General features: G+C 46.8%; 1 pseudogene; it reads right to left on the minus strand.

Annotated features, from left to right (window-relative positions):
• Positions 1-113: 113 nt before the first annotated feature.
• Positions 114-1,404, minus strand: LOC101773192 (annotated as a pseudogene).
• Between the last annotated feature and the right edge of the window lie 6,916 nt (positions 1,405-8,320).

Below are 8,320 nucleotides of genomic sequence, written 5' to 3' on the forward strand. Positions count from 1 at the left end.
GGAGATGTTGGAGTCTTGGAGAAGAGTATTTGTCTGAACTGACAAGAAAAAAAACATTCTTTAATTTCAAGAGAAACGTTGCCTGACTCGGCAAGCTACAACCATCTGCATGAGCTAGGGTAACACAAGTCGCCATTATTGCTGACACACAAACCGACTCAGACTGGACTCCAGCATATATGGAAGCGAGAAATGTAGGCAGGGGTTCAGATTGGATGCCGCCTGGATTCAGGAGGTGGATGCCGCCGCCTCCTGCTGCACCCTCAGCTTGAGGAAGTCGATGGCCCGTTCGCCGGCGGCGAACGCGTCGAAGAATCCATCGGCGAAGGTATCCGCCTTGAGCTTCCTGTACATCGCCGGCCGCGCCTCATCGACGAGCTCCTCCACGGGCTCCAGTTCCTTCTCCGGCTCCGGCAGGTAGAACATCACCAGCGACACCCTCTCCTTATCGCTCGTCACCACGCGGTGCATCGGCGCCCTGAACACCCCGTTGCTCATGATCTCCATCTCGTCACCGACGATGACGAGAAGATCGTGGCCGAGGCCGGGCACGTTGACCCACTCGCCGTCCTTGAGCACCAGGAGCCCGCCGACGTCGGGGTCGAGGAGGAGCACGGTGACGACGGAGTTGTTGGTGTGGGGCTTCACCCCGTTGACGAGGTCCGGGCGCCGGGCGCGGGCACGGCGAGTAGTAGGTGAACCGCGCGTACGTGGCGGCCCTGTCGCCGCCGAGCCTGTCGACGAAGACCTCCTCCCGGAACCCCAGCACCCTGCCCATGGCTCCGAGCATCGGCCTCGCCACCTGCTCGCCGCTCTTGGCGGTGAACTCGTCCAGCAGCGCCCGGAGCGACGGCGGGTAGCTGGGCCAGAACTGGAGCCGCCGCTCCTCCGCCGGCTCGACCTGGAGCTAGAGCCGGTCGCACCAGTCGAGTACCTGCTCGTCGGAGTCGATGCGGTCGACGCCGTAACCCTCGGGCTGGAACCGCTCGCCGCCGTCGGCGTCGACCACGTTGGTGTGTCGTAGCTTCTCCTCTGGCGGCCGGTAGAAGAACTCCCTCGCCACGGCGAGGAGCTCGTCGAGGAGCGCGCCCGGGATGCCGTGGCAGGACACCGCGAAGAGGCCCCAGGACTGGAGCGCCGACCGGAGCTTGGAGGCCTCCTCGACGTCGGCGGGGTCGGCCAGGCGGCGCAGGTCCACCGTGGGGAACTCAAGGTCGGTCGCCGTGACGCCGGACGTCGGGCGGTCCTCCTCCCTCAGGACGTACTTGGTGGGCGGCGCTCCGCCGAGGCAGCCGGCTGCCACCTTCTGCACCAGCTTCCTCTGAGCCTCGTGCACCATGGTGTGTGTAGGCTGACTGAATGTTACAGGAGTCGTGGGTCGTGTGGTCTAACGTACCAAAAGCTCTCGAACGTTGCCTAGTTCGATCGTGTGCTGGGATGGGCTGCTGGGTGGCTTCTTTATATAGGCGAGCGAGTTCGCACTACTGCTTACATGTGACAAAGGAGCAACGTCCAAACGACATGAGCCTAGAGATTCCCCAAAACTGACAGCTATTATATGTGCTTTTACCTTAAATATATGGCTTCTATAACTAATAAAAATTTAGGCTGTTTGGAATCCTGAATTATACTATGGATTTTGCCCCTCTCTCTCCAAATAATCTTCAAATAGTACTGTTAAGGAGACATTGAGATTCTTATAATCTAGATGGTTGGATTCTTATAATCTACAAAAGAATCTATCTGGGGTGTTTGGATCTCATAGAGATTTTGGATTTTTTTTTGTAGTTCATCTCTTTCTTTTATTTTAGGAACCTTTCGTAGTTCATTTCTACAATCCATATTAGATCCAAATAGGTCCTCAAAAATATATAGTTCCAAACTAAGGGCTTCATGTTTTAGGCATTGGATCGGATTTCATTTGCAAAAATCAATTACACCATAATTTGTGTACTCTTTCAGCTCTTGGATGGTAAATGTCACAGCCAAAGCATATATAGTACTACCTCTGTATCAAAATATTTGTCGTTGTTGATTTTGGTCACGATGTTTGACCATTCGTCTTATTCAAAAAGTTACATAAGTATCATTTATTTTATTTGTGACTTATTTTACTATCATAGGTATTTTAGCCATGACTTATCTTTTGGTACATTTGCAATAAATATTTAAATAAGATGAATGATCAAACATTGCACAAAAAAGTTAGCATCGATAATATTTTGGTCCGAGAGAGTAGTACAATTTATATCAGCACACACTACCACTGGTGGAAAATCCACCTTTAGTCTCGGTTGAACAGGGCCATAGATCCTGAAAATCCAACCGGGACTAAATTTTCAAGACAAAAGGGGGTCATTTAGTCCCGAGTCATCCACCCGTCGCCGACCGCCCATAGCCCGCCCGCGCCCGCCCGCCTCCGCCTGCTGCTGCTGCTGCCGCACGCCTCCGCTCGCCGCCGCCCGCCCTCGCCCACCTTCGCCCGCCCTCACTCGCCTCCGTCCCACCGCCGCTCGCCTCCGCTCCGCCTGCGCCCGCCCGCTTGCGTGGGGTGGGAAGGGGGGGGGGGCGACACAAAGAGGAGGAGAGAAGAGGGAGGAGAGGAGGCACCGATGGAGGGAGAGGAGGTGCCTGCGCGAGAGGATAAGGAAGGGAGGAGGGTGCGAGGTGCCTACACAAGAGGATAAGTGTGGGACGAGCGGCATTTTGTCATGATTGGTGTTTCCAACCGGGACTAAAGGCTCCCTTTTAGTCCCGGTTGGAATTTCCAACCGGGACTAAGGGGGGCGTTTAGTCCTAGTTGGTGTTTTCAACCGGGACAAAACACCCCCTCATCCCACTAGCCGTTACAACCGGGACTAAGGGGGGTTTTAGTCCTGGTTGGTCTTTCCAACTGGAACTAAAGTTCCCCCCTTCGGTGGCTCATTTTTTCTCCATAAGCAACTATAAGCAAGCCAAAAATTGCTTATTTGCTTATGCATAAGCAACTTATAAGCAAGTCTATAAGCAAGAGTGTTTGGGTTATAAGCAACTTATTTGCTTATTTATAAGTTGCTTATTTATAAGCAATGCTAACCAAACAGGCCAGCTGAAGCTAGAAAATGGAGCAAGGTGAATCCTGGCCATTCATTTCTCAATCCAGCAACTGTATAAGATGGCGAATGATCGAGATGCAGATCAGCTCATTTTTAGGGCGATATCGAACAGTTTGCACGTGACGTGGACAAAAAAAAATACAGGCTGTAATTAGGGCGGCTAAGCACTCAAGTATCTTTCGACGATCGAGAGATGCCAATGGTTCTTTAATTTTAAGGTTGTATATATGAACAAGACGACAAGATCGAGCACGGTGAATGCTTGCATTGATCCACGGTTTACATGCGTCCACCACGTAGCAAAGTCATAAACTAAGTAATAAGCTAATATATGATAGATCACTCAGGTATCTTTACTTCAAATGAGGCGATCGAGTGGGATGGCATTCTCGTTTGACGATCATATAAACAAGAGCATGGTAGACGTATTCACCAGCGCTTGGGTAAAAAATAAACGTAGTCTGATGCCGTGCATGGGAGAAATCTAGATTCCAAATGTATCTTGCCAAGATCGATCCCCAGGGTACCTATCGACTTATTTATATGCTCGGACGACCTGCGCGATCAATTAAGCACAGTGAAAATATAATGGATTATATTACTGGACTACTACAAAATACAGTACGCTAGCTTTTGGGTTCACCAGGAGCTGTTAGAGTTAGACCCAAAGATATGATAATGTTTGCCCCGGCTCCCTCGTCCTGCGGTTTATTAGTTGTTAAATTAGCAAGGTGTACCGTGCAAAAGAGCGCACTCACTTCAATTTTGCTTACATCACAATTCATTTGATTGGAAGTATAACATCTTTGTACTTTGCATCAAATGTGTTTATATATCCTGTTTGGACCCCTACATTGCTTATATGTATAAGAGAGATGATAAAACATCTCAAAAAATAATCCTACGAATTAGAGTCAATAAACGCTTTACTTCACATTTGCTTTTTAAGGCTATGACGAATTAATTCAGTATTGTGCAAGTGAAATTAATATTACCTAAAGATCGGTATTTCATCTTCTAAGATAAAATACTTGTGATGATTTGTGGCACGGAGAACTGGAGATTATATTGGAAAAGCATGTTATGGCACATGTGTGTAGTCCGAAGATAGCAAGCACTCCATGAGCTACACACTGCTCTACTCTGTAGCCATGCCACCCCCGCGACGGTGGCATATACCGTATCGCCGCATGAGGTACATTTGAATACGCAAAAGATGTGAGAGTAATATGTAAGTCGAAATATGATCTTAATGATTCACAGTGACCTTTCTTAACCCCCCAAAAAATTGATGTCCTTATTATAATTCACTCTTGTTCTTCATGCTCTCTAGAGATTGATTTAAGCATTTAATTCTTCTTGTTCTCTCCAACCTAACTTCAGATTGACTAGAAGGCCGATGTGTTGCTCGGGCTACCCCACCACCTTACTTGTGCCATGTTGTATGGTACAACTACATCAGACTATTCAATTCTCTATTGTCGTGTCAAGACCTGCATTTAGATGCCCTGCCCCCTAGTCTCCTTATATAATACCCTGGCCTAGATAACCTAGATATCCTTTTACAGTAGTAATTGTTGACCCATATGCATGGCCTAGTGGTATGGTATGGTGGTTTAATACAACCTAGATATCCTCTTAAAGTATAGGGGAGCGAGAACCAGCTTATGTGTTAAGTTCGGGTTTCTTGTGACTCCTAGCTTGTAGCTTCAATTTCATCACCGAGAACTGGAGCCACCCGTGTAAAATCCTCTCAATTCATACATCAAATTTTTGTACGGTGGGCTGTAAAAAATCCACCACTGCCCACCTCATTCAATGGGGTCCAAAGGAGTAGGTCTGAAATTGGTCTGAAGCTATGACTAGAAGGGTATGTAATGGACTTAAGCAGAGGTAGCATTTTCACTATTTCTTTGGTACATACATGTTCATCATGATGTATATCACATTTACGAGCCTGCAGAGCAAAGTTCTCACTGAAAAACTTGGTAAGATCAGGACTTCAGCCTCCAGGGTTTGATCCCCCACATGATCTTTTATTATAGCTGATTTGGTTTCTCAATATTCATCTACGTTACTCGAACTGCTTTAAAGCAATCAGAATTATGAAGAGGAACTGTTTACTTCATCTGATTACTTTTTAAATATTTCTCTTAACATATTATTTGAAAAAAATGCAACGTGAATGTGGGAGAGGAGTGATATTTCTCTTAACGTATTAAATGAAAAAAATGTGAATGCAGGCAGGTATTTTGTTTAGATGCACCTTTGTACAGCTTCAAGTCACTGATGTTGTTGCTCCGAACATCAACACTCATCCATAAGAGAGACAATACGGCGTAGAGGAACTCCAAGGAAGATCAGGACCAGAATGCGCCTTCAACTCATCTGTTTTCTTGCCTTTGTCTTTCCCTCTCAATGTTGGTAAAAACATAATGTGAGATCAAAACAAGAGCTATGATGAACATGGTCGGCGTGCGGGAACACAGTGACACCGAAGACGGGCCTTCCAGAAGATTTCATACGGTTCACCTGCAACACAAGATAAAAGTCACAAAGAGCACTTTTCATGAAGCCTGAAATTGTTCATAGTCGAACACATACTAGAAACTCTTTTAAAAAAAAACACATACTAGAAATGCATGATTCAGAAGGCATGAGAAGGGAATTTGTTGATTGGCAGCGGATATACTACATATGGAAGCAATCATCTTGTCCGAGTTGCCAAGATGATAGAAGTAGCCGGATCTGCGGAAGTCACCCTTGGTCCTGAAATCAGCGGCTCCCCTCCTGGTGTTCCCGGCCAGGAACACGTCGAGGCCTCTAAATGGCCAGCGCCCCCCTGAAGACGCCGTCGCGGTGAAGAGCAGGTCGCCGGCGTCGTGGCTGTCGCCTCTGAACACCTGCCATGAAAGCCCGCCGAACTGATCGATCGACGGAAGCCGCGATGAATTAATCACAAGGACACGAGATTTGTTTTTTTCCGTGAATACGCAGGAGAGTTGCGTATCTTTTCGATTAAGAAGAAGGTAAAAGTTTCGTACAATGCGGATTTTCCGGACGCACGCACACAGCTAGGAAATGTTAGGTGATTACATGTTGGAATTTACAACCGAAAGGCGCGTAAACCTAGGTACTAATACACTAGGTCGTGTGCTGCATTGCCGCTTGTAGCGGCCAACCTACAGAACAAAGGTGCTTTGCCCCTGCAGAGCACCAGTAGGCTGCCTGCTCCTGGACGTCTGTCATGAGCTGTGCTGGTTGCTTGGGGCTGCTTCTTGTGAACACTCGGTTGTTACGTTGCTTCCAAACCATCCATGAAACCAGCATGTATGTTGAGTCCATCCCTTTCTTATTCGGCTTGGCGAGCCCCCTGCGCTTTTGAATCCAATCATCCACCATGCTTGTCCCTTGAATTGGCGCCTGATGAGGAATGCGCAGTAGGGAGCAGACAGCATGCCAAATTTGTTGCGTGTACGAGCAGTGTGAGAACAGGTGATCTGCTGTTTCTGCTTCCTGATCGCAAAGAGCGCACGTGGTACTATCTTGAAGGCTGCGGCGATGGCGCCTAACTGCAGTCCAGAGTCTGTTCTTGGTAGCGAGCCACGTGAAGAAGCGAACCTTCAATGGCGCCTAGCTTTTCCAGATGAGCTTTCCGGAGGTGGCAGCACCAATGAAGAACGTCCTGTAGGTGGATTTAGATGAGAAGAGTCCGGATGGTTCCCATCTCCAGCTGACCACATCCTCCGTTCCAGGCGCCAACTGAACTTGCTGCAGTTCATGCCACATCTGGACGTATTGGTGAATTGCTTTGACTATTAGCGGTCCGACAATAAAGTGTATCCACTGTTTGTTCTGCAACGCCGCCGCTACTGTCATTATGTTCCTCATCCTTACTCTGATCAGACTACAAAGATCTGGCGCAATGATGTAAGGTGATGAACCGGCGTTCCACCTGTCGATCCCCAAGGTTGCCGTTGCCTAGCTGCACTTGTGTGGATGTCTGAAATGCTTGCTGGAGCATTTTATCATCAGGGTGATCTTCACTACCGGAAACAGTAAATTCGCCGAGTGCAAAAAGTGTGCCGAGTGCATTTCTTCGGGCACTCGGCAAACACCGTCTTTGCCGAGTGTACACAATGAGACACTCGGCGAACATAAAACACTCGGCAAAAAGGAAGTTTGCCGAGTGCCAAAAATCAGGCACTCGGCAAACAACTCCTCGACACTCGGCAAAGAAGACACACTCGGCAAATCAGTATCGCGTGCGCCGCACGTGCGTCGTGCACTAACAGGGTGGGACGGCCGTTACACCTTTGCCGAGTGTTTGCCGTGTGACACTCGGCAAAGTCTGGTTCGCCGAGTGCCAGACGCATACACTCGGCACACTCAACAGTTCGCCGAGTGCCTCAGCCGGACACTCGGCAAACGCAACACTTTGCCGAGTGCCATCCTAGAGGCACTCGGCAAACAACTCCTAAAATTCCTTCCAACAGCTTCCACACTTTTTCTACTCCCCACGTAGGACATTTGGTTATACATATTAAAATTTGGTCTATTTTCGGGTCTGTTTGGGATTTTTAATGCTTTGTTTACATTAATAGGAATTTTTTGATTGAAGTCAAATTTTAACTACAAGTACTTGAAATAATGGATTGAAATCATTGAAAAAATCATATTCATATTATGGAGACCAAATTGAGGTCTCAACCAGAAAATGAAAAGAAATTTTGAACATTGTTTTTAAAAAACACGACCACGAACCTGTGGTTCAATGGTTGTTAAATTGTAAAAAAATCAAACGAAATCTGAAAATCACAAGATTTGTCAAGATGTCATTATATTATGTGTGTAGGCTGTGGTAAAAAATTGAGAACGTTTCGCCCAATTTCTGACCTATGATGCTTAGAAACCAACTAAGCTCCTGGAAGGATTCATAGAAGTTAGAAAGGAGCCAATAAGATTTGGTGTTCAAGTGACACTTGAATTAAGGAGTGCCTTCAAATATTTTTGTACAGGCAACATACAACACATGTTGGTTCATGTCAAATTTTGGAAATTTTTCGGATGCATTTGATATTTTTTATTGATTAAATGCAATTATAGATTTTTATTAGATATAAATGGAATTTGAGCTATAACTGCATGAAATAATGGAATAATTTCGGTAGAAAACTAATTTAACAATTTTTTAGTGATTTTGACACGATTTTGAACAAGTATAT

The sequence above is a fragment of the Setaria italica genome, chromosome II (assembly GCF_000263155.2).
Source record: "Setaria italica strain Yugu1 chromosome II, Setaria_italica_v2.0, whole genome shotgun sequence".
NCBI lineage: Eukaryota > Viridiplantae > Streptophyta > Magnoliopsida > Poales > Poaceae > Setaria > Setaria italica.